At 44.2% G+C, this 27639-nt stretch overlaps 1 long non-coding RNA gene across 1 annotated transcript in view; it reads left to right on the forward strand.

Annotated features, from left to right (window-relative positions):
• The window catches only part of LOC310704576, a 34699-nt gene that overhangs the window by 1046 nt on the left and 6014 nt on the right, over nt 1-27639 (forward strand). The window contains exons 2-3 of the long non-coding RNA XR_014524892.1: nt 1288-1408; nt 15483-15542. This is a non-coding gene — a long non-coding RNA (uncharacterized lncRNA). The remainder of the gene's footprint in view (nt 1-1287; nt 1409-15482; nt 15543-27639) is intronic.

A 27639-nucleotide genomic window follows, 5' to 3' on the forward strand; every position in this document is an offset into this window, starting at 1 on the left:
CAGTTCTCATTTGGCTGTTTCTGAGGTTTCTCCTCTCTTACAGTTTATTTTCTAAAAATTGCTGCAATTCTGCAAAACCTGGGATATCCCTGAGCCTGTTAATAACCTCCTTGCCAATGGCTGGTGCCATTTTGGATACACATGGGTCCAACCTCATAGAAGGAGTTTGCCATTGGTGTGGAAGATTCAGCCAGTGTGAAGTCAGAGTCAAATGTGCAGAAATAATTCATAGGTCAGTCTTTCCCAGACAGGGTCTCTTCAAACTGCAGATAGAAATTGCATACTTGTGCGTTCACAGGCACAAAAACACACAGGGAACGTTCAAACCTGTAATCCCTTACCTGCAGTCTCAAGTGGACAGTCAAGGATTGTACTACAGACTTTTGGCATTCTGAAATAACTCATAATTATACATGTCACAGGACCTCTGTTGCTATTAGCAGCTTCCTGACTTGAAAACTGCATATTAAAATTAAGTGGAAATTTAAGCACTTTTGCCGGAGTTCCAAACTGTGCAGGGAAAAACAGCTTTGGAGGTGATGGTAGTGGAGGAAAAGAGGCCGGTGGAAAAAGGGATAAGCACACCTCCCCATCTGTTGCTTCTCTGCTCAGCAAGATCTCTCTCAAAGATGCTTCGGAAAAACTGGTCATTAAGGTTGTGCTATGTGCCTTTGTGTCCATTTGGTAGCTTGTCCCTGAATATTGGCTTTATGCATTCTGTCTTGCTACCTCTTGCCCCTGCATTTCCAGCCTCAGAACACTTACTTCACTGTCATTTTTGGATACGTAATTAGCAATTGCACCTGAAAGCACACAGTGGAATCTGCCTTATACTGCATGAGACTCTTTGCCCATTAAGTCCAATATTACCTACTCCAGTGGTATCCAACACGGTCCCTTTCAGTTTTTGTGGGCCATTATTTCTTTATCATGTTCCTATCCCACCCTTCCTCCCAAAGCAACCCAAGCCATCAAGCAACGAAGTAGCAAAGCAGTTCTATGAAAAATAAAAACTTTAAAAACAGAGCATCTAAAAGACATTAAAAAATGACAACTCCTGTCAGCTCCAGTCAGCATGGCCAATGGTCAGTATTGAGCACTTCCCATAACCGGCTACTTGGTTTTGCGCATTTTTAAACTAGTGATTGGACTTGCACTTTCTGCATGCGAAGCATGTGCTTTCTACCACTGAGCTTTCCCATCTCTTCCTGGGCTAGATGCCAGCCTCAGGCAATGAGATTTCTGGTTCTGCCTGGAAAGTTGTGTCCTCATTTATCCAATTCACAGTGCACTGCTTCAAAACCAATCCAAGGACAGACCAGCGTTGTGTGAGCTGAGGATCACAATGAAAAGCTATGAAGAGTCCTCCTCTCACTGGTGGCTTCCTGCTGGTTCTCTGCTACCCAAGGTAATTTTCATCAAAGCATTTCATATTTCTAGTAAACACTTGTGTGGGATGGTGCCTGTATCGGATGACTGGATGGTTGCCATGGAGAATTAAGTGTGTGTTTTGTGAACAGTGCAGAAGTAAAAACCCCTCATTACACAAAGCTCTCAGCTGCCAAGTTGGAAGAGGGCAGAGTGATTATGTGCAAAACAGGTTGAATTGTAAACATGGCTGGACAGAATCATGGCCCAAACATCATTTGACAAAGGTCAAATGAACAGTATTTGCATTGTTCAACCCTCTGAGATATATCTTAAAATATAGGTACTTTTGGCAGTCATCAGGTACTACGTGCCTGAGATGTATCACTACATAGTGTAGGTGTGGAGGAATGTCACGTGACTAAATGCTCCTTCATGTAAATAAATAAATATCCCAGTACATAGAAAACGTAACATGCCAAGGAGAAAGCTAATCTAGAACTCTTATCCCTGATAATTAGTTTTATTTGTGAAAGTTTGTTTAACAAGTTTGGTATTTATTTATATGCAGCATTCTGCTACTTTCCCTTGAAGTCTAAAGCAGTACAGCCAAGACACAGATTTACCTCACTAGTAGGAAGTAGGCCTCAGTATCAAAGAATATACAAAAATAAATAATTGCAGTGGGACCTGCTTTTTCACATGGCACTTCCTTTCTTATTCTTCGGAGAAAATATGTGTATTCTTTCATATTTACGAAGGTGAACTGGCCTACTCAGTGATGATTCTGATCTTGTTTCCACTCTTGAAGTGCTACCTCCTCATTCCTTGGTCCACACATAGCCATTTTCAAGAGGGAACATGAGTACTGATTAAATTATCTTACATTTGTTTTGGGATGCTGTAGAATTATAACCAGTTCTCTTCTGCCACTATGTTTGAACAAGTTTTCAGTGAATATACAGAAAGAAGACTTTCCTAAGACTTATCTCATGACTCAAAATATTGGTGCATGTGTACTGATGGTGTCTCAAATACATGCCTTATAATTTTGACTCCTGGGAACCACATTTCTCTGCAACAGCTATGGCAAACAGCTGCTTAGAAACCAGCCCCACTCTACTCAGAGGAAACAGGAACTAGAAATGATTTTAGATCTGGATGGTTGACAACAACTGCATAAAAATGTTTGCAAGCAGTTGCAAGATGCAATTAGAGAATGATATGCCATTTTAGGATCAGAATTAAAGCTATCTCCTATTGACTCAAGCTCCACACACCTGGGATATTGTACCTTGTGATCAGGGATGATAATGTGCAGTGCCACTAATTGTGCTTGCTTACAATTTCCCCTCCATATCGTCACAGGGGTGCAAAATGTCCTGCAAAATTTAGAAGTTAGATTTTCTATATGTCCAATAAGACAAAAGAACTGCTTTCTGACCAGCAATCTACCTACCAGTTGTCAGACCCAGTTTTTAATGCTCCAGTAACTATAGGGCACTTGTGTCCTTAAACCACAAAAATAAGCAGTCTTTTGAGCATTTGTTATCAATGAAACTTCATTTAAGATAGTGTTCCAAAACTCCTCCACCACTGGACAGTTCCACCACATATGGCACCCTATCTAATACAATTATGAGCCTCCTTCCTCACCCTAAAAACCCAGATTGAGTTACAGTGCCATCAGTATAGGATTTTAAATAAAATTTCCTTCCCCACGGGCACAGAGTGCAGGTGTTTCCCAGCAACTCTCTCATGGTATTGTAGCATGGAACAATTTGAGAATTACTGTACTAAGGCATGACTCTTGCCAATGTATGTAGCAATGCATAATAACACAAATGGGAAAGTGCTCCAGTTGTCATGGGTACCACTATTTCAAAATCCCAAAGATTACTGTTCAGAAATGTTTTCATCCTTCGATAAATTATACAGATAATAAATGTGCATTATATAGTCAGTTCTCCGATTCCAGGGGCACTAAGCTGCTAGGTCGTTGTGAAAACCCTGACTGGGAAATATGAAGCTTTGTTAAATGAATCAGTCTTGTGGTCTATCTAGCCTGGGATTGTTGCTCTGTAACTGGCTGTGGCCTTCCAGGTCTTCCACATCCCTTCCTACCTCAGCTGGTTTTTTGTTTTTTTAAACCAGAGATGCCATGTATTGAACTGGGGATCTTTAAAATGCAAAGCATTTACTCTGCTCATTGAGTTACGGTCTCTGCCTAGTTATTCTTATCAAACATTCTCCTTTAAATTACGCTAAGAATGACTTGGGGGGGGAGCTTTGATTTTTGAATGCAAAAATACAAATAAAACTTCCTTTGAAGATAATTATTAAATTACTCATTTTCCACGTGAAGTTTGAAGCAAGATTTTAACCTTCACAAGAGTCATGTGAGAGAAGTGAGACTGAGAGAGAGGGATGTACCATTTGGTGGGCTTCATGGCTAAGTGGGGATTGCATCTGAGCTTCTGTCAGGAGTGGGGGTTAGGAGTAGATCGGGGTGGGGGGAACCCACAGCGTCAGTGCAGTTAGCTCTTTATTCAAGGAAACTAAAGTTGGCTCAGGAGGCCAAGCCTAGTGAGCACAGCAAGTCGTCTGAGTAGATCTTGCCCCTATGAGACAGTTGTGAGGACTGAAGGTTCCCGCCTTCCCACAGTTGTCTCCTCCTCCCCTGCGTCCTTCCCAAGCAACCTGAGACTCTGTTACCTTGCCTGTCTCTGCTCCTCCCTCTTCATATCTCTTCTGGTTCTGAGGGACCAAAGGGGAGGGGAACTGGTCACGGCAGGAGGAGAAGATACCCTGGTTTCTTTACCAGCCTGACCCATCTCTGCCTCTTGGCCCCCCCCCCTTTCCTGCTTCTGCTTCTGCCTCTGATTTTGGACTGCTCCCTGCCACAGACTCTTCCTGCTCATTAAACTCTGTTACCTCTTCAGCTTCTGACGCCTCCTCCCCCCAGTCTGCTCTCTCTTCTCCCTCTGACCACTCACTGTCATCCCATAACCAATCCCCTGGCTCAGAGCCTTCTTCCCCAGGGTTTTTCTGTGGGGTTCCCCAGCTAGTGCCTCTCACCACTTCTCTGCATCCAGCCAGTCCATTACAGTTTTCCACATATAAGCCCAATACTCTAGTCCAGGGACAAGGAACCCGTTGCCCTCTGATGTTGTTGGATGACAACTATAATCCCTGACCATTTCCCTGTACTGGCTGTGGCTGATGGAAGCTGGAATCCAAACGCATTTGGCGGGCCACAGGTTCCCCAGACCAGCTATAGTCATTGCACTACACCAGCCTTCAGAACTAAACGGTTCACATTGCCACAATTCAGTGGTGATTACATTCAACAATCAACTTCTTCTCTGCCTTGGTCTTTTGTTGTTGTCATAAATTAAATAAACTTCACATAACCATTAAAACACACTTTGTTCAAGTGTCAGGTATGCCTTTTTGTGGTATATTCCACTTTTGTGTAGAGTGCCAATCTTTAGTGTTGCCAGTAAGCAAGCGAGCAAGATTGCATGTGAGCAAAATTAATGGATTAATTAATTATAGTTCTACCCTGCTTTTCACATGAATATTGAATATCTCCCGAGTGGTTCACATTGATTTTTTGTTTTTAATGGTGAACACACCCTTTCCTCGGGTTTATAAACTAAAAAACAAGATATCCAAGGAAAAGAAGTCAAGAGAAAGGAGATCAGTTTAACACTGATAGAACCAAGTAGTGAGTTGTAAACTGGCTATTTTATCCAGCTGGGGCCAGGATGATCTTCCCTTGCTGGTGATCTTGCATGGATAGAGGTGCTGCAAATGATCCAACAGCTCTTGTTCATTTTTGAAGTATGAGGGCATCTGTTAGTTGGAGCCAAAATTCTACAATATGGGTGCCCACCATCAAAGACACATCCTGGTCCTGCTGCTAGATGGACTCACCTCATGTCATATCCTATTCAGTGATCTCAACTCATGCAGGTCAGGTAGGTAAAAAAGGTAACGGACCCCTGGATGGTTAAATCCAGTGACTATGGGATGTGGTGCTCATCTTGCTTCAGGCCAAGAGAGCCGGTGTTTGTCCACAGACAGCTTTCTGCGATCAGCATAACTAAACTGCTTCTGGCGCATCAGAACACTGTGACGGAAGCCAGAGCACACAGAAACACAGGGTGGGGCACATATGGGAAAAGGTATGTCCTAGACCAGGCCCCATTTAGATCTATAAATCATTAATTGAGCATGGAAACTAACTAGCATTCAGTGTGTTCTCATAAGGTCAGTGTTATATGCTATGTGCAATTGGCCCCAGTCAAAAAACATGCTGCTACATTCCGGACAACCAGTTCAATCCAGGTAGGGCTGGGAACTATTCCTGCCTGAAACCACGGAGAGCCACTGCCAGCTAGTCTTGACAATACTGAGCTAGAAATGCTAATAGTCTGACTTGGTATAAGGCATCTGCAAGGAAGATCTTGCTCATGCTAGGCAGGGAAAGAGCACTTTTATACAAAATGTGAGAATTATGTGTTTCATTCTAGATCCAAGTATTATACCTGTGTAGAGAGGGAAGGGAAAGTGTCTAAAAGTATGTGGGTAAAGTCATATCCAAGTGACAGAACTGGGCAATTAAGGCAGTGAAACGAAGCAGGCACATCTTCAAACATGAGTGCAGACTAGAGTTAAATATTGGATACCTCTTCCCAGTTGTTTTTGTGTGTGATGGTACTCACCAGTCTAGAGTACCATCACCTCCTTTTTGTTTCCCATGGCAGCTATTTTGAGCCAGCACTCACAGCACTTTGATACATGTACAGTACCAGCACTTCATTTTTTACTAAAAAAAAGATCACTGCCTCTGCCATTTAGTCTCCGCTATTATCTTCTTATTTGTATCCTGCTTAAAAGTACAGGTGTCTATCCCAAACTACGGATGCAAATCAAATTAATGTGCATTGCTCCAACAGCACTTAGTAAAATGGCATCAGGGCATGCTCTGAAAGCATCATATGTTGAGCTAAATAGATGTAGGTCTGCTCGGTGACTGACTGGATGAGGAACAGCCTGAGAACCATCTGTGCACTGCCTCGAGTTCAGTGATAGAAGAAAGGTGGACTATAAGTGAAATGAATTTAAAAATCCAGTGTAGAGTTTTTGGATGGGCAAGATGGGTTCATTGATTCTGCAGAAATCCTCTCCTCCTCTGACTATACCTGTTCTATGTATTTAAATAACATATACACTACAGAACTACGGCATCCATGTCCACATGGGTTCTTGGATCACTTATTCTGTATTGAGCCAATAGCTTGTTGATCTTGCATACTCATGAGTCAGCATTCAGTGTCCAGAGAGTGAATCTTCTCTCTGTGATCTCCTTCACACAGTGTACTGTGTCAAAGCAATGAGAGGGCCCAGCCATGCCTTACGAACGAAACATATGTCTAGCTTTGCATGCATAAATTCCTCCCGATGTCATTTCAGGCCATGGGCTTTTCAGCCTGGATGCACACTTTGTTTCTCCTGATACCGGTGTATTTTAATGCTTCTGCATGGTGTGCTGGCTCGCAGCAGAACCCCTTCTGCCACGATTTGCTGCATCTAAGTAGTATTAAATCAATGAAGCATTACTAGTAGATGGCCTTAGGGCTGGAATCGTTTCCAGGTGAAACGCTCATTTCATTGCGTGCTGAACCAGACTTGGCCAATATCTTACATTGCACATACTGAAATAAGCACATTTGTGGTCATTTTGTATGTGACATGAAGGACTTGGAAACACCTGATAGTATAGCAGCTGAGGTTGCCAACTAGGCTGAGGGCCAGGCCTGGGGGAACTAGCCTGACTTTGCTTTTGTCTCTCCAACATAGATTTGATCTTCAGAAATCAGCCAGTGAGGCTTTCTTGGCAGTGAACTAAACACGTTCACCTGCTAACTGCTGCCAAAGGGACAAGGGAAGGTTCAAAAGCTGGCAACTTTAGGCAGTACTGATCAAAGTATATGGCCATGGGAGTGCTTAGGGCTCCATTGAGAGCACTACATAGTATTTAGTTACGCATTCATAAAATTTATTACCTGCCTTTCACCATAAATTCTTAGGGCAGATTGCAATAATATAGTGTAGAGTAAGAAAAACAGAAAAAATAGAAAAACTATAAAAAGTAGTATCTATCAGAAGTTTCAGTGGCTAGTGGATATGTGCAAGTGACTCGGTCTTGCACACATTCATAATTTTGTGGAACTCCCAGTTGAGATCAGACAGGCCCTCTCCTTCTTGAGTTTTTGGCATCTAATTTCTTTTTCTTTCTTTCTTTCTAGCAGGCTTTGTCGCTGAATTCTGATTTTATAATTTTAACTGATTTTCATTCTCATTTTATTGAGTCACTTGTACACCCTTTAGAAATGATCATAATTAAGTGGTATATAAATTGTTGCATTAAATAAAAATAAATAAATAAATATTCTTTGTAATATGGGAGAGCCACACTTGGCAGAGGCCTCCTCCTCCGCCTTCTGTTTAGTAAACTGTATAAGTTGCTACCATCAACACAACTAGATTGATTTTGGATCCCAAATAATGATCTTACTTGTAACACGCCTATTCACTTCTATTTTGGTAGCCCCAAGGCCTTGAAGTTAGTTGGGCCAAACATGAGTACTATCTTCATCTTGAGGAATACCAGCTGTGTGACTTAAACTTCCTTCCATGAGTCAGGATAGAGTCAAGACATAGGTGAAGAAAAGAACAAAAGGCCACACATTGCCCTGGCTCCTTCCCAAGACCAACAGCAGGTGCACTTCCTCGTAAGTAAAGGAGCCAAGCTTTATTTGAGCAGTTTGACAGTACTATCTCATCAACAGTAGAAGGCCAGGAATCAGTCCGGATGCTCATAGGCACCAGCAATGCAGCAAGCATCAAACCAACTTAGGAGAGAAGTTTCAAGCTTCCCTAACACAATTCAAGGAGGCAGCCAGGGGTCAGGATTCCAGCATCAGCAGCTGCCATCTCAGACTGCACAGGACTATGAAGGCTTCCCCACAATCAGTCCTGCCTACCCATTACAAATTTAAACAAAGGTGGGGAAAGTCCAGCTACTCATGAGAATACCTATCCTGTGGAGAGCTCCTAGCCTGAAGCTGGGTGCTCCTTCCTGGGAACTGGGTCTTATTCTGCCTCATGGTGCGTTGCATTGCCTTGGAGACAACACACAGTAGCTCACGGTTTCTCTTAGACCATTGAGTTGAGCAACACTCTTTCTAGAGTAATGGCATGCCTAAGTTGTGCAATCAAGCCTACATCTCCATTATAAAGATTAGAGGGAGCAGGCTGGAATACGTTTATACCATGGGTCTATACTGCTCACTTGAAAGGAAGTCTCATTTGTTTCACCCGTTTGGGTTGAGGTTGCAGCCTAAATGTCACTGTGTGGTGGGACAGCTCCACACAAACTACTTTGTGAATTTTGTTCTGGATACACATCTTTATCATTTTCCTTCTGAATCAACAGTCCTGAGTCTCTGATCACAAACTTTTCTCATCTTCAAGAGAAAGCTGAATATTTTCTGGTTATTTTTCTATCTCCTGGCAACAAGCTCTTGACTAAACATGGAGCAATTCTCTACACATTTCCTTCTCATTCTAGCTGATTATAATGAGAACTGTGGTGTTTTTGTGAAGATAAGAACCCTGCTGGATCAGAGCAAAGGCCTACCTACTTCATCATCCCCTGTCCTTTTTCACAGTGGCCAGAGGTGCCTAGGAGAAACCCACAAGCAGCTGCTGTTCACTGGGGAACGACAGTCTCTACATCCTCTTTCACCTCATACCCAAACATCTTTATGTCTTTGGCCTTTACCTTCATCCTCTTGGTTTTATTCAGTTTAGCTCTGCTCTATGAAGCAACCCACTCCAGAGGAACCTTGGATGTTGGCGAGTTCCTTTTCCTGGAATAGCAGGAGATGGGGTGCAGCATTCATCAGAAGCAAAGTGCAGTGAGCTGAACACCAAAGACATCTGCAGGTGAACTGCAGAGATCACTGTTGGCAGGTGATGAGTGGACAGGACAGTAGTGATGAGGAGGAGCCAGAGGCACTGCCATCTCCCTCTGGCTTCCATCCCCACTGTAGCTATTGGCTGCTTCTGCTTCTTCTTCAAACTTGTGATTCTTAACTTTTGACTTACTACCCACCAGCAACAGTCCTGGCATAGTAATTAGTTTCTGGAGACTCCCAGATGCTGCGTCGGTTTGCTGGATAGCTAATGTATTTCCCAATTAACTAGGTCCTCACATGTGGCCATCAAATAACTAAGAGTCCCTGTGTTCCACAGTGTTGCCCCAGCATGCAAATACAAAGAAGAAGCTGCTGGAGGCTGTATTACAGATGCAATTCTAGCTACAAAGGCAGTCCTAAAGTGGGACTGTAGAAACTGCGTTAGCAGCAACGTGAAACCAGCATAATGTGCAGCTTACAGTTTGATCAAATCGATAGATCTGCCAAGACAAATCATCGGAGACTCCTTCTACTGGTCCTTGCATTCTTTATGATGTGTGCCACTTTGACAGCTTCCATGAAATGTGGCATGTTAATAAGCTTGCTTTGAATGATGCTAGGGATGTGCCTTTTGGGAAACGAGGACTGACAGAAAAATCAAGTGGTTTAATGGTGAAGTTCATGAGCCATAGCCTGAAAAGATAGCAGGCAGATCACAGAACAGTATCTTAGCAAATGTTCTCTAAGGATATTTTATTGGTGAGTTGTCCCTCCATGTACACTGAGTATAAAGCCTGCAATAATGGTTGTTTTTAAGAGCTGTAACAAGAATTGCAGTTCCATGTTGTTTTGCCATGTATTGCTTAGATTGGATTGAATGTTAGTCTTTAGTGTTGGCATCAAACTCATTTCTGCAAGATCCTTTAAGCAATCTTCATTTTATACTGGGAGTTAATCCCTAATAAAGACCAAATGGCTTTTTAGCATGGATGCACCATTCCCTTCTTAAGCTCTTGAAAAAGGGATGCTAATCACTACATGTGCTTTTGATGAACTGGGTTACAGTGAAATGCATACCAATGACGAACCATGGCAGCATCTCAGAATCAAAGACCAGCAACTGACAACCTCAACAATTTATTGAGTGGGGTGATCAAAGACGTAGAAATGGCTAATGCTCTGGGCAATTCATTTTTTTCTTCCAGCATTAATACTTTCTGTGGGTTGCTTCATTTCCCACACTTGCTTTTCCCACCTCAACCATCATGGCCTTGCCAACCCCACTCCCACTTAAGAACGTAAGAAAAGCCCTGCTGGATCAGGCCAAGAGCCTCTAAGTCTAGCATCCTGTTTCACAGTGTGCAAACAGATGCTTTTGAGAAGTGAACAAGCAGGACATGAGATCAGTAGCCCCGCCTTGCTATTGTTCCCAGGCAAGTGGTGCTCAAAGGTATACCGCTTTTGATTCCAGTGAGTTGGAGAAAAATCTGAAAGGGGAAGTCTGCTTTTTACATTTAGGCTCCCCACGTGATTTAAACATGACTTAGATTTTAATAATGATGGGAGGGGTGAACACCCGAATAGGTTTCTTGCATTATATATATGTAAAACAAAACAAGATCCACTTTATTAATTTCATTTATATACCACCTTTATCTTCCAAGGATCTCAAGGTGGTGTATATGGGTCTTCTCCTCCCCATTTCATCGTCACAACTACCCTGTGAGGTAGGTTAGTCCGAGAGGTGGTGACTGGCCCAAGGTCACCCAGTGAGCTTCATGGCTGAGTGGGGATTTGAACCCTGCTCTCCCATGTCCTAGTCCAAAACTCTCACCCTTTTGCCACACTGGCTTTTCTCAATATTGTATGACTCTTTGGGTTGGAAAAGTAAAATGAGAGGTAGCTCTGAGATTTCATGACAAGCTAGATGCAGTATACATATAGACTGTGGCTAACATTGTGTTTTCATCGCTTCCCAAACCAGCTGTGAGAGCACACTGGGTGCAGAGTAAACAGAAAGTATATACACAGCCTAAAGTTTCTGTAAAGGAAAAGTGGCAATCTTATTAAGGATGGGGTAAGAGACCAAAGATTAACTACAACAGCAGTTAAGCAGTGGAAGGGGGGGGAGTTAATTAATTAATTAAAAATGGTTGGACAAACTTGTTTTTATGGACAGACATTCTGTACCTTGAATTAGTATACAAACAGAAATTAACAGACTAAACGTTTTCTACCAGCACGAAAATGCGGTGCTGGCGAAAACTTCACCAGTTGATTTCTGTTTTCTTATGCAGTTATTGAAGCCCTAAAGCTGTACAGGTCTAAAATGTGGTGTTTTCATGGCTGGAGATTGAAATAGGTGATTTGCTGAGCCTCCTCCAACAGACGTGAATCTAAGAAAACTATTTCCTAAATTACAAAGATAGTTAAAGGAACCAGAACAAGGCAGTTCTCAGAGGATTTCACTTTAACAGGAGTGACCCTCACCACCAATCCCTTGGCAAGAGCTTGACACTCTTAGCCTAATCGTGCATCTGTGCCTGCCTGCCAGCCCTGCCAGTGTTCTGCCAACACTAGTCTGATTGAAGCCTTCAACAGGTAGGGAAAATGCCATGCTCACTGAAATAAATGGTGCTCTAGCTCCCTGTGACTCTAAAATATCAACGTGAAATGTTAATGAATGTTCAGCCATGCCAAATTCTTGTTTAGTTGCTGGGAGCTCTAGATTTGAGCAAGAGAGATGGGAGAGAAACATTGAGAATGCAAGGACATGTTCACCTCTGCCTTCAGTGAGGCTTGGCAGACCTTTATTAAAGCTGATGGATTCCTTTGATTGCCGCAGTCTTGGTTGTCATGAATGTACAAAATTTTGCCAACTCAGAGTGAGAAGGCAAGGGCTTGTGTTAATAGGGTTGGTTTCCCTTGGTTTCTAACAAGGAGAGCAGACAAGCAAATAGTAGCTGGCTGTGCCAGAAGCCAGTTCAAGAAGACATAAGCAAAGATTTGGGTGGAGATTTGCCAAAAGGACAAAATCTCAGGATTGTGGCCCTCATGCTGAAAAAGCTCTGCCTCAAGTTGATCCATAAATACAATGAAGGTAACTTGTCACAAAATAAATACAAAAGATTAATTCTTTTAAGAATATATTTTGCCAGTTTCAATCAGGTTCCCAGAGAAGACAAACCTAACACTGTTATCCAGCTTTGTTTCCTTTACTGAAGTGCACTGGGATGACATTGGCAGAGCTTAGCAATGCCCTGGAGTGCTGTTACTGTATAACTAAAAAGTCACATGAACTCATTTCCTTCATTCTTTTTTGCTCAGAGCAGGCTTGCCAAGTTAGGGGATTTTCCTGAGACACACACTATGATACCTGTTCTGGAGCTTTCTCTTGTGTGCGGTGGGGAGTACACAACATTGCAGTCTAAATTACTTCACACATATTGGTCTTCCTACATTCTTAACCAAACTTAGGTATAATTCAAGAAGGTTATAAAACAGGCAGGCTTGTTGCCACTCTTGGGAACCCACCTGAAATGGGTGACACCAAAGGTGAATAGCTCCTTGTTTGGGGTGTGATGAGGATGAGTGCAGGATATCGGTTTATCAAATTTAAATACAAGATATTTAACTGTCTTTCCAGAATCCATTATCAGAAAGTTTAGTTGGCAGTTTTCTTGGCTATTGTCTTAACATGCTTTAGTCCAGCTGTGTACACCTTATACCTTTAAAGCACATTCAAAACACAAATAATTCTGAACACTGCAGTTTGTTAAGGGTTGCTGGAATCTGTGAAGGGTAAACTACAGTGCCCAGAATCCTTTGAGGGAAAGAATGTACTTGTAATGTGCTTTAAAGGTATAGCATGTCATTCAGCCTTAGGCAGAGCAGCTCTGCAACAGAGACAGCAGCAGTTAACGCAGTCTGAGGTGTAATGTAGTTTACTTAGCTGTTGAATTCAGGCAATCAATCTCTGAACCAGCATGAACTCTTTTAAGTGTTTTCCTTTCAAGAAAAAAAAGACACCTTGTGTACTTGTAAAATGTTTGGTTTGTCTCTGGAGGATTTGTCTGTAGCAGTTCCCATTTTCCCACCATCTGACACTGAAATTGGCTTTAAGGAACTGGTTTGTTCTGCATCCAGTCCCTGATTAGCCCTCAGCTTCCTGATTTCCTCATATATGAGTGCTAGCAGGTCATGAAACAGGCACTAATCCTCTCCTCTCACAATGTCGCTTGTTTATGCTTGCAGTACCAAAATGCAGATAAATCTTCCTAAGGCCCAAGGGAGTCTTGCTTTCTTTCTCTGAATGTGTGCATAAGACTGTCGACAGGCAATGTACTGTGCCAGTGTGGAGAATGGGAGGTCTGGGCATGTGCCCCATATCACCATCTAACTCAACTACGGTAGCTGGTGAAGGAACCACACGGAACATACAAAGGGAAACCGGTGCTTTGTCATGCCTTAGGTACTGAAACTGCATTATTTGTTGTTTATTACATTTATATCCCATATTTCCTCCAAAGAGTTCTAGGTGGCTTACATACCTCCATTTCCCCCTGTGATGTAGGCTGAGATGTAGTGACTGGCCCAAGGCCACCCTGTGGAGTTCATGCCTGAGCAAGCATTGAACCTTGGACTCCCAGATCCTAATCTGACACCCTAACCACTACACCAGGGGGCCTTTGTATTAAAACAGGACAGGGCAGACTTCAGATTTTCTGGTTGTACATTGTTGTTGCTTTCTAGAACCCCAAGATCTACCAATAAGTGCCTGGTATAAAAGCCATACACATGAAATTAAACAATTCTCATCCTACGACTTTGTTTTGAGTACCAGAACTCATAGCTTTCCATTTAAAAACAAAAACAAAACCCAGCCCTGGTTACTGCAAGCTCTCTTCATTTCATCTCAGCCCATAATTTGGGCTGGGATGGGTGAAGAGAGTCATTTTGCTGTTGTTAATGTGAAGCAATTGGGAGTCAGAAATCCATTCTGATTTACTGTAAATCACCCAGAGATCACCCGTCCATATTTTCAAAGTCTAATTTATGAATATCTACACATACACCAGGGACGCGGGTGGTGCTGTGGTCTAAACCACTGAGCCCCTTGGGCTTGTTGATCAGAAGGTTGGCAGTTCGAATCCCCACGACGGGGTGAGCTCCCGTTGCTTGGTCCCTGCTCCTGCCATCTTAGCAGTTCAAAAGCATACCAGTGCAAGTAGATAAATAGGTACCGCTCTGGCGGGAAGGTAAACGGCATTTCCGTGTGCTGCTCTGGTTTTGCCAGAAGCGGCTTAGTCATGCTGGCCACATGACTTGGAAACACTGTCTGTGGACAAACACCGGCTTTCTCGGCCTGTGAAGTGAGATGAGCTCCACAACCCCAGAGTCGTCTGTGACTGGACTTAACTCTCAGGGGTCCTTTACCTTTTTTTACACATAGACCATAGTCACATTACTTTTTATATTTATTTGTTTGTCCTGCATGCTGCTTTGGAAGGGGAGGAATTTTTATTATTTCTGACCTTTCACAACCCTCGTTTATTTTGCAACCCTACTTTACAGCAGCACCGTGTGTGTGTGTGTGTGTGTGTGTGTGCACTACATCCAGATTTTGTAGTGCATGAGTACATGGGAGCAACTGCCTATCTTCAGGACTCTTTTTTGTTCTAAAAAGCAGGCAATTACTCCAAAAGGAGTAAATGAATTGCCCTACTCAGCTTTCAGCATTTGGCCTGGGTGCTGGCCAGTTTGGGACATCTCATGGGAAGTGAGTTCCCAACAAATGGTTGCTTTAAAGGGGAGAGAAAGAGGAGATACCGGATCTTGAGATGACAATGACTACTGCAGTAACTATTGCCCTTTCGAAATGTAATGATGGCCCCTCTCCTTGCTAAGCAGTTTTTCCATGCCAGCTGTCTGTGTCCAAGGCAGCCATTTGCTGGCATGCAAACATGAGCCAGCTGATAGGTGAAGAGCACTTGAACTATGATCCCAGCTGTGTGGAGCATGTAAGCAGGAAAAAGCTTCTCAGTCTGTGGCCAGTGTTGACACAATTAAGTCAGCTCTTATCGTGCACTCACGTGAAACTTTTATTTCTTCTTATATCCTTAGGCTGGGGAAGCCTGACCCAAGGTCTTGCCCAAAGGTTTCCTTGCTGAATGATGCTCCTTGGTATGTATTATTGACAGTGGCGTAGCGTGGGTTGTCAGCACCCGGGGCAAGGCAAGTAATTTGCGCCCCCTAACCCGTGGATTTTAGCACTTGAGTGCGAGCGCGCCCCCCCCAAGATGTTGCGCCCGGCCCCCCCCTGCACCCCCACGCTACGCCGCTGCTTCAGGCCCCCCAATAAAACATTTGAGGGGGCCAGTCCCCCAGTTGATGGGCATTGCCAATGTGATCAACTATGCAGGGCGGGGTTTACTTGCCTCCCCCCCCCCCAATATCATACTGTATTCACGTTGGCACCCCTGATGAACTCAGCGGGGCTTACTTCTGCCCCGTAAGCCTTTGCACCTCCGCGTCTCCTTTCCTCTCTATATGTAAGAGGGTGAAGGTCAGGCTGGCAGCGCAAATAAGGGCCCCGCTGCTGAAGGCCTCGCCCACCACGACCTCCTGGTCCACGGGCAGGGCAAGAAAGTGCCTTTTCCTTGGGGGGGGGAGTCTTAAATTTCAAAGCATTATTATTATTATTATTATTATTATTATTATTATTATTATTATGAATATCTAATGTGCGTGGTTTCTCTACCTCCACCGACGACTCGCCACGTGCGGGCTCCCTTCACCTCCCCGTCCCCTCAAGGGAATGGAAAAACGACGTGAGGAAAAGCGACACGGCGGGACAGCCAGCGAGGTTCTCCTCAGAGCCTTTTCCCGCCGCCCCCTCGCAAGACAGCCCTGAAGCCGAGCGCGGAGTGAGGGGCGGGGCCCGGCGGTGTCTCGCTGCCCCCCAACGCCTCTCGAGGCGGCATGAGGGGCGCCGCATCAAGGGCGCCCGCGGGCGCAGCGGCGGCTCCTGTCAGGGCACGAGGCAGGCCCGGCGCCTCTCCCCCACCCACCCCGTCCGTCCACCCATATCCCGCTCAGGAGGGGCCGGTGGGCTGGCGAGCGCCTCACAGCAGCAGCACCAGAGAGGGAGAGAAGTCCGTCTCCCGCCGCCGCCGCCTCTTCATCCCCAGCAGCAACTTCCCTGCCCGGCTCCCCGCCGCCGCCGCCTCCTTCTCTCCCTGCTTTGCAGTAGCAGCCGCAGCCGCCGCCGCCACCGCCACCGCCACCGCCACCGCTCCTCCTCTCCTCCCGGGGATGATGCTCTGGCTCCTCAGCGGCAGCTCCCGAGCCGTGTCCCCGCGGCGCCTCCGCTCCCCCGGGCTCCCCTTGGCTCCCCTTCGCCGCCTAGCTCCTGCTGCACCACCTGGGGGCAGCGCCCATGGCCGGGGCTTCCTCCTTCTCGAGACATGGGGCTCTGCTATAGCCTGCGCCCGAGGCTCTTCGGCGACTCCGGAGGCGGCGAGCGCCCCCCCAGATCTTGCGCCCGGTGCGGCCAGCACCCCTGGCACCCCCCACGCTACGCCACTGATTATTGATAGTGATTTGGAACGCTTCTGTACACAGTGGATATCAGCCAGATGTTCATGTTTCTCAGTTGTGGGATGGGTTCCCTAAGGAACACAGGACTGCTTTCAGAAAAAGCACAAAAGGGCAACCCCAGCCCACCCCCCAAAACCAACAACCAGTATGGGCAAAAATGAAAAGAATTGTCTGAACAGTAGAACAGAATAATTCCTATGGGAATGTTCCTTAACTTATCTCAGGCCAGGTTGCATTAGTACCTACCCCAGATCTGCTCAGGGGGTTTGAGAGACCTCCCCAAACATATTTATAGGGTGTCGGGGGGAGGGGGACCTCTTTTTTGCACAATAAAATACACTCCTGATTATTCCTTTGTGAGCAGGGCTAGTATTCAGCACCTTTTAAATTTAGCAACAAATGCCAGCCTCAGTGGGATTGGTTCCACTTGGGAGCTCCCAAGCAGAGCTGATCCCTGCCAAAAGCAAGTGTGGACAACTCTCACTATCAGCTGAATGGGTAGAGAAGCCCTTGAAAAGAATTGCATCTGTGCTGATTTATTCAAACTGATCATATCAATGCTGCAATCTGTTAACATCTGCAAGAACTGATTCTAAACACCAGAGGATCAAAGTGGTTCTTGTGGCCCCTTTCTAAAGTGAGTGTTCATTCCTTATGCTGGAACATCAGGCAACTTCTGCTGCCTACCGGCCATCACAACAATTATCCCCAAAGTGGAGGGTGGGGAAATGAGGCTATTAAATCAGGGAAAACGTCTGAGGTGTGGTAATGATTGTCGGATTTGGCAGACCAGGGACAAATTTGATGGTAATACTGATGTGCCATGAATTTCTAGGAAACAGTGTATGGCATCACTCCAACTTGTAGACTTTTCCTCTGCTACAGTATTTAAGTTTGGAATAGCACATGCATTCATAATACTTGCTGACAGTGAAAGATTTAGAGAGCACCTTTGATGTGTTTATATGACATGAGGTCTCTGAAGACCTGAGATCATAGTGTTTTTCCTCTGAGTTGACTCATATGACATATGTGACTAAGGCAGCGAAGTGAAATGCTGTAGGGCTTCTGTAGCTCCCCTTGGGTATTCTGGCTATTTCAAGGTTGTCGGGGGTTACACAAACAACTTCCTAGAAATTGCATCGTGCAGGCCTGAAGTTGACAAATGGATAAACCAACCAAGGTGGGTTTTAAGGAGCACAGGCTCCTGAAAACTCATCAGGCACTAATAGGGGAGCTCTGTTGTCTGAGTTGCACCTTGAGTTCAGTTGTTGTGAGAGAGGGAGATAAATTCTCTCTACCTCTGCTCCTTCTCTCTTTTCAGTTTGTGATTATTTGCTGTGAAATTATGGAACTACTATTGCATTTTATTCACCTTCAGTAAGGTCAATGAAGGTAGATTTAGAAAGCACAGAGTGTGAGTTTTAATCCCAGATAATCTCTTTCCCATCAATTACTGAAGTGTGTTTGACAGAGGACAAATGGGAATCGTGTTAGGCAAACAGTATCCCCTCCCCCCCTTTTTTAAGAAGATGTTTTCAAACACAAGTGGAAAAAATAATCTGATATGAAATTGCTAATGACTCACTTTGGTGTAGCTTGAAATGGTGGAGCACTTAGGCAATCATGCTGAATGTGATTTAGCCTACTGCATCCTAATAGCTTTGGGGTTTTTCTCTCTCATAGGAGCTTATAGACTTGCCCTGCACAAAAGTTCTCTTCAGCAGGCAACCCTGTCTGGACACTTTCATGGACACCCACCCACACATCGGATGCATTGTGGATTAGTAGACATTTAGTTATTTACTAAATGTAAGTCAGCAGCACCAGATGACCCTGATCAGCTAGGTGCTGGGGTGGATTTCACCCTGTGCCTTGCAGAGCCGGGCTGATGCTGCTGAAGGGCCCTGTGCTCCTTGACAACATCCAAAGACCCTGATCTCCTAGGTGCTGGAGTGGATTGCAGCCTGCGCCTTGCAGAGTCAGGCCCAGGCTGCCACCCAGGGCCCAGCACTGGCGGCAGCAACAAACAGCTCTGGATCACCCAGCCCTACCCGTTGCCACCCTACCACTTACCTGACCTGGGGGTTCTGGATCGCGGGCTCTCCTGGTCAAAATGGGAGCTTCGGTGATTGCCCTCTCCCACTAGAAACACACCCAGACTGTTCCAAGCAAACACACGTGGCAAAATGGAGCAATAGGCCCTGGCGGGCTGTCCCCTTGCCCGCTTGTGGTTGGCCAAGTGGTTAGTCATCCAATCAGGATTTATTTATTTTTTAAAAAAATGATTTCCTCACCTTTACTTCTCACCTCCTTCTGTGGCCCCCTAGCCTCATGCTATGGCCCCCTATTTACACATTTTTCACCTGCGGGCTCCTTGGAATATGGCCCCTGGTTGGGAAACACTGCTCTAGACTCTATGGAAGGAGGGAGAAATCCTTCCAGGATGATGCAGGCAAGTGTATTATGAAATAGTTTTTTCAAGCAGTAATATGATGGAGTCACCTTGATGCAGTCACACAAGGAAACTGTGCTATGTTCATCCAGAGATGCCATCTTGGGATCTGGAATCTGGAACTTGTGAAGTTGGGAGTGCTAGGGCAGAGCATTTTCTGCAAGTTTGTGCATTCTTGAACAGCCATTCCTTTGCATTTACTCTAAACGAAAAATTGATATAATGCATTCATGCATTCAGAATGTTTCAAGCTACTAAAAAGGCTCCAATTAATTTCAGTGTGGTGTGTACAAAAAGAGCTCCTAGTGGCGTGTGCATAGAGACTATAGATATATCAAATTCAATTCACTGACTGTGTATCTCAACCGGTTATGTAGACCAGAATCATGTCAATGCAAAATAAATCCTAATCATACACATTGAAGGGGCACTTTATTCAAAGAGTGATTTCAAATAAAAGTTAAGGGTCCTTGTGGCTAAGCTTATACTTTCAGCTCTCTGCCTGGTTCCCATTATCTTTCAGTGCATGCCAATTATTTTCTCTCTTTTTTGAAAATAAAAACCAACACTTTAATTTTCACCTGGTAGCTGAAGAGTACCTTAACTACAAATTCTGTGTCTGAATGTAAAGAAAGATGCATAGATAAGATTATACAACAGTGAAACACTGGAGGTACAGGGAAGTATCTGGGAAGAAGAGAAACTCTTTTTTTGAGTCACAAATCATTGCACAATAATAGTTCCACAGAACCTACAGTACATTCATTTCTACCTCAGCCAAATATTTACAGTATGCCTCTATTGGGCCAGCAGGTCCAATAAAACCTAACAGCTCTCAACCGTTGAAAAACACGTGTGCTTTGCTCTTCATTTTTTAAATTAGTGTTACAGATAATATTTTGGGGTGAGAGTGGTACTCTAAATCAGAGAGCTAGTCATTCACAAACCATGATGGATGACCACCATGCTGTTCCAAATACATGATCAACATGACAATTAAGAGCTACTATTGCCAAAACAATGTTGGTGACATGTGGAAGTCAGTTGGTAGTTCGCCAACCTCACCAGTGTGATCTCTCAGCAGAGAAGGCAGAGCCCCAGCAGAGTCTTCAGAGATTTCCTGCTCCCAGCAGAACAGCTTCTTCCAGAGTTAAGGGGGAAACTCCTCTCCCACACAGTTCCAAGGGACAAAGTGTTTATTGTCTCCAGACACAAGACAAAGCTAAACACTGCTATCTACTGTATACAGTTCTTCTGGTCTTTGAAGTACAGATACATGTGTACAGATCCACCAACACTATCACTTTTCTAGCTAGAACTTCTTTCCCTGACACACAGATTCGGAGTCAGACCCTGACAGCAAGCAGGACAGGATGTGACATAGCAGATACATAATGAAAGCAATGGCCTAGAGACTATTTCACCTGTCTCTGCATTCCTGAACCAATGGGAGGGTGAATGACTCAGCATCATATCCTCAACCTTGCTGGGGTTGCTCTGGTAACCCAGTGCACCTGTTCTCTTATCTCTGAACATCCAGAGAGCATGTGGGGGGTGTGCTTCTAAAGACATGAGTCCAAACAGTGGCGTAGCGTGGGGGGTGCAGGGGGGGCCGGCCGCACCGGGCGCAACATCTGGGGGTTAGGGTTAGGGGGCACAAATCCACGGGTTAGGGGGCACAAATCCATGGGTTAGGGGGCGCAAATTACTTGCCTTGCCCCGGGTGCTGACAACCCACGCTACGCCACTGAGTCCAAACAAGCATGCTGTAATTTAATCCATTGCTCACATTACATCAACAAACAACTGCCCCAACTTCCCCCAAACAGAAGTTTCTTTTCGATGAAGAACTTCCTGTACAGAGTGATCTGGAGCCACCAAAGTTTCAGCATCTAGAGGGCTGTAAGTTTCTCAGTGCATAAAGTCTTTGCCTCCTCCCCTTTTTAAAAATTTGAACTAGCTGACAGCACCTATCAAATTTTGACGTGCCTTCCCCATTCTCCCTTCTCTGTGAAGAGGCAATGAGGCAAGCTCAAGCTGAGCACAAGTGATACATGTGGCCTGACGTGACTTGGCTTTCCTATTTGCCAGCATCCACCATGTACAAAGTTGGGTTAGAGGAAGCAGGTGGTTCCATGATCTTAGTCACCTTGCACCTTCTCTATTTTGGTATCTTCATGGGGGTTGAAAAATTGATTTTCTTCACTTTGGCTTATATATGTCTGCAAGGGAGCATTCTCCACACACATTCCTCTGCATGCTAATAGTTGTGTGGCTAGAAACAGAATTTTCAGAAGCTGTCAGATTTCTCTTCTCTTTAAACCTTTAGTCAGCTCTCCCACCCTTTAAAAATGTCTTTTCAGCAGCCTTTTCTTGATTATAATAGAAGCTGCTGAAGCGTCTCATGGTTCTGTCTAGAAAAATTGAATTAGTTCCTTTAAGCTGAAGTAGATAATTCTGAGTACAAAAATAGATATCTATTTAACAAGAATAAAAAAAAAATCAGCAAGCATGTGGCTGTTTCTAAAGAGGCATATGTTCAGGCAATTAATTTTAAACAAATTGAAAACTAAGGCTGAGCCAACTTGAGGGGAGGGGCATTGTGTGTGGTGAGTTTTGGTTTTTTCCTCAGCAGAAATGGCCCTTTTCAGATTTGAGATTTTTTTTTTTTAAAAGATGATGGTGATGAACTTGAAAATTGAGGAAATTGAGGGGAAGGCACCAACCAGGGGCATCTCTTCCCATTTCACCATCTGAGGTGCTGCCTCACTTACTAGGGTCACATGGCAGCAGCTTCCAACTAGATCTCACCAGAAGCCACTGCTTCTGCCACACAATCTCAACAGCAGCAGAAAGAGAGGCATCTCTTCTTTGGGTTCCACCACCCAATGAGGCTGCTTCAGTTTGCCTCATGGGTTGCCTGGCCCTGGCACAATCACTTTAGCTGGAGTTGGTAAATATAATATGAGCCGTACAGTGGTACCTCGGGTTACATACGCTTCGGGTTACATACATTTCAAGTTGCACACTCCACTAACCCAGAAATAGTGCTTCAGGTTAAGAACTTTGCTTCAGGATAAGAACAGAAATCAGGCTCCGGCGGCACGGCGGCAGCAGGAGGTTCCATTAGCTAAAGTGGTGCTTCAGGTTAAGAACAGTTTCAGGTTAAGTATGGACCTCCGGAACAAATTAAGTACTTAACCCGAGGTACCACTATAGTGGATTGTCCAAAGGTAATCTAGTCCAACATCCTGTTTCTTACAGTACTCAACAGTTAGCAGTTAGGAATTCTCCAAGTACCACATGAGGACATATAGCCCAATCTTGCTGCTATCCTCTAGCAACTAGTATTCAGAAACATGCTGGCTTTGATCTTGGAGGGAGCATATATCCGTCATGAGCGATTAGTAGCCGTATCCTCCATGACTCTGTCTATTACCCTTTTAAGGGTGTCCCAAGTTGGTGGCTATCACTACCTCTTTTGGTAGTGCATCCCATAGTTTAAGAACACACACTGCGTGCTTTTGTGTGTAGTGAAACCCTCCCCACCATACACCATTTAGCTTCATTGGATGAATGCGTTCAAGTATTATGAGAGAAAGAGAAAGACCTGTCTTCCCAAAGCCTGTCTTGGGAAGGAAAGAGAGGAAAGATGACATTTCAAAGCCTAAAGCAGGAAACGCAGTAAATTATAGAAACACTTTCAAGATACTGCACGACCCTCCATTTGTCCCAGGTGGTCGAAGTCAGCTAGGATAATGTCACAGCTCATCCATTACACCCTCTCTAGCAGCAAGAGTTGCTGGAATCCATCTGGGCTAAGAGGGATTAAGGGTGCTTCCAGATGGGAGTTCATTGTGCAATCAGTGCTGCTCATGCATGCATCATGCAGTTTTTAATCATCATCAAAATGCCAGCGCGTACTTCTTCTTCTTCTTCTTTTAGATTTAATCCCTTTTGCTCTACTGTGGAAAATTGGGTGCATAACGATAGCCCATTCTACATCTGCAACATTGCCAATATAAAAACTCATTAGCTATTGGGCTATGCGGGTTGGTGGCGGTGGCATTCTGCCACATGTGCAAAGACATTTCTGTGGGTGGCCTCTCACACCGCACAGCAACTTCCATTTTCTCCTCTCTTAGGTACAATATGGCCATTTTATTTCTGGAGGCCCAAATGATACCATGTGTGCCTATTTCCACCGTTTGCAGGATGGGGACAGCATCTCCAGATTTTAGCAACCTGGTTAGGAGAGTGCTCTCTCTCAAGATTTCCACAACAGTACATCTAAGGGCTTACCCTAGAGACTGTAATCATCAGGCTTTAAAAAATATTATTATGTATTAATTTGTGGGTTGCCTTTTACATGATTTACAAACATACAACTAAAAAGGCTAAAAATAACAGCACAAAAAAATTAAGATAGGATCAATACACAGTACTGCTTCATTGCACTTCTGTGAGCCTTTGCCAGATAACTATCACTCTTTTACAAGACCCCAATATTAAAAAAATTAAAATGGGCATTTCCCCCTCCATTTTGCCCATTATGAAGCGTTATAAGTAACAGAGCAATGTAACCCCCGTTGTCTGAGTTTGTCAAGAGCTGGGGCACAGCAGTGGGGGCAGAAGTGGAGTGTGGTGCTGTGGGCCTGGAAGTGGCAATTCCCATTTTGCTTTGGGCGGTGAGATGGGGTGGGCTGCCCTTGCACCAGACAACACTTCAGCCCCACAAGAACCATTGTTTTAGGAATCTCCGTTGTTCTAAAATGTGTCACCAACCACTTGAGGGTTTTTGAACAAGTGCCAATGGGCACCACCTTCTTTTAGTCCTTTCTCTCCTCAGCTCAAAAAGGGACACGGGTGGCTCTGTGGGTTAAACCACTGAGCCTAGGGCTTGCCGATCAGAAGGTTGGCGGTTCGAATCCCCACGACGGGGTGAGCTCCCGTTGCTTGGTCCCTGCTCCTGCCAAGCTAGCAGTTCGAAAGCACATCAAAGTGCAAGTAGATAAATAGGTACCGCTCCGGCGGGAAGGTAAACGGCGCTTCCATGCACTGCTCTGGTTCGCCAGAAGCGGCTTAGTCATGCTGGCCACATGACCCGGAAGCTGTACACTGGCTCCCTTGGCCAATAAAGCGAGATGAGCGCCGCAACCCCAGAGTTGGCCATGACTGGACCTAATGGTCAGGGGTCCCTTTACTTTTTACTCCTCAGCTCAAATCAGCCTTCCTTTTCCCAAGAGACAGAAAGTGTGTGTCACTCTTCCAGCTTCTTCCTTCAGCTCCATATACTTCTCAAGGGTGAAAAAGATTATCATCCATGCCACCTCATGACCATGGTGGCAGTTGGTGGTGACTCAGAAGTTTTGTGGGCACCAGGAGAAGATCTCAAGGGCACCATTGCCTCCAAAACCACTGTGTCTTCCTTATAGATGTATGTTAATACATAATATATAAATGTAACTTCTCATCCCAATGGCTTATAGTAAGACTCCAGTTTATTCAATTCCATGAATATGTGCCATTTCATGTGGCAATAGTGTTGTGCAGAAATAAATTCACTTTTTTTTAGCAACATGTTTTTTGTCGCTTTATCAGTCCAACCCAATCTGAGAATAGTTGAAGGCACCACTATTTCCATCTTTAGATGTTTCTATTATTTTTATTTCTATTATTTTTTCCTATTGCCTTTTCATCTCTTCTGCTTTCTGTGTCTGTTCCACTGATTTAAAATCAATGTTCATGATAGTTTTTTTGATGCTATCCTCACAGAAGCCAAGAGAACTAAACTAAAATTTAAAAGTCTAAACAACAAAATCTTGAAGCATCTCAAAGGACTATTATGGTGTAATCTTTATGTGCAAGCAGAAATATTACGCCGTGATAAATGTGTTAGCCTGCAAGATGTGACACAACTTTTTCTTTGCGGCAACAGACTAACATGGCTACCACTCTGTAAATTAAAGTCTAGCACTTCAGCTTAACTGGGTTTAAGATTTCCCTGTGTTCATGCAATTAAGTTACAAAGGCAACAACACAACTCTCATTCCTCACACCCTTTATTTATTTTTTTGAAAAAAGCTAAATTTTCATAAGGAAAATATACAGCGTTAAATAATTCATGTGTATCCTAAATGTTTTATGATATGATTTTCAAGTTCTAATTGAAAAACCTTTTGCTGCCTTTCACACACAGAACTGTGCCAGAGAGTGGCACAGCTCAGGGGGATTCTAATGGGCCTCATAGCCTTTCAGTTCTAGGTCACTGATTTCAGATATGGGCTGGTAAAAGATTACTAAAGGGCACATTTCTGTTTTCTTGTGCACTGATAGCACACTTACAACGTGTACGAGTCATCTGTCTGTAACTCTGAAGACTGAAGGGAAGAAAAGATGTATTATTTGTTTGGATTAAGATGGAACTATAAGAACTGCTATGCTAGGTAACCCCAATATTCTAGATAGAAGCCCCAGGACATGACGCTGCCATGCATTCTTTGTTGTTTGCGTTCTGTGAACATGGGGGCATTGATCGACCATTCAGTGCTTGAATGGCAAGAGATGCTTGAAGGCCTGGCTGAGCTCATTACTTTTTATTTTGTCATCCTTAGCATAGGTGCCAACCCCTAGGGGCTCAGCTCTTTTGGCCCCCAATTTCTTTTGGAGGGGAGGTCCCCGATGTTTTTAAAAAACCAGGGTGCAGAGGAAGCAAAGCACAGAGTCAAGCATGACAAGACTTCAGTGGCCAGCTACTTCTTCTCCTGCTGTTGCTGCGGAGGGGAAGGATGGGGGAAGCAACCCCTAGCTGATGGAGGAAAAGGAGGGTACTTAAGGAAGACTGGAAAACATTTGTAGAATAGTTGAAGAATAATTGTGAACAGGCTAGAACGTTAGCAGGACTAGAGTAAATTCAGCAGTAAACATTCCGTTGAGATAAAATGAGGAAGGTGAAACATCGAGTAAATATATGCAGCAGTAAAGGGTAATCTGAAGGAATGATGGAATGGGGGAAGTCAATGTTTAATTTAATGTTTTGCTCTGTTTATGAGAATTATAAGTAAAATGTATAATAATAAAAAAGGAGGTCAGTCGTGGAGCCAAGTGCAGTCAGTGGCCGGCTGCTCCTCCTCCTCCTCCTCTTCCTGCTTAGAATCATAGAATAGAATCATAGAGTTGGAAGAGACCACAAGGGCCATCGAGTCCAAATCCCCAACCCCCTTGCTTGGTAAGGAAAAGACAGGGGAGCAGCCCCCAGATGTTGGTAGCAGCAGGAGGAGGCCGAGCACCAGAGAGGAGGAGCCACCAGCCCTTGAGGCTGCGCTAGCAACACATTCAGCTCTGCCACTGGTTCCTCCTGATGTCCTGACATTGCATGTGTGATGCGCGACATCACACATGCGACATTGCCCCCCCCATCTCCCTCTCTTGGTGCCTCTGCTCCTTAGCTACTATTTTCAGAAAGTTTCAAGGGCACATAGGGTTGGGGAGGATGTTAGATCTCATTAATATATTTGCTGAGCCAAGCCCCTCCCCCACACCGAATAATTTGAGTACAGGACACAGTTGCCATGAATTTGTTTCATCCTTTTAAAAGGCCACATCATAAAATGGTTATGCTAATTTATCGTGACACTGACTTTATAAGTTAATTATGCACAGTGAGAAGTACTTCCTTGTGATTTCCTGATCCTACTGTCAGGCTATTTAATTGCTTCTTAAATACTAATGTTTGCCAATGAGCGAGAAAGAGTCATTTCTTCATTTGTTTGATTTCTCTCCCCCACCCCCACCCCTTAATCAGATAAAGGAGAAAAAAAGGATTTTAACAACTTCATAAATTTATAACAAGGGGAAAAAACTCCCCTGTCATTTAATGCCCAACTTGTATCCGGCCCTAATGAAGTCAATATAAAGGTGTCTGTAACGTGAACAAAACAGTTTTGGTGCACATTTAGTTGGAATACCTCCTGCTTAATTATTTTCGGGAAAATGTTATGTGCAGTATTTGCATGTGTTTCTCAATGTTATGTGGGGTTTCTATATTATCTGAACTTCTGACCAACAGATAGCTCAGATAGATAGATATGTAAAATCTTGTTGAACCAAGGTAGTTCAGTGACCAAACCCAGATCTTTGTAACTACAGCTTGAACTTTCAATCACCTGATGAACTTTCCATTGTGTAATGATAGATGATTAGCAGGTGGATGACCCCACGTGTCAA

Source organism: Podarcis liolepis (assembly GCF_965112155.1).
Source record: "Podarcis liolepis genome assembly, chromosome: 3".
Classification (NCBI taxonomy): Eukaryota; Metazoa; Chordata; class Lepidosauria; order Squamata; family Lacertidae; genus Podarcis; species Podarcis liolepis.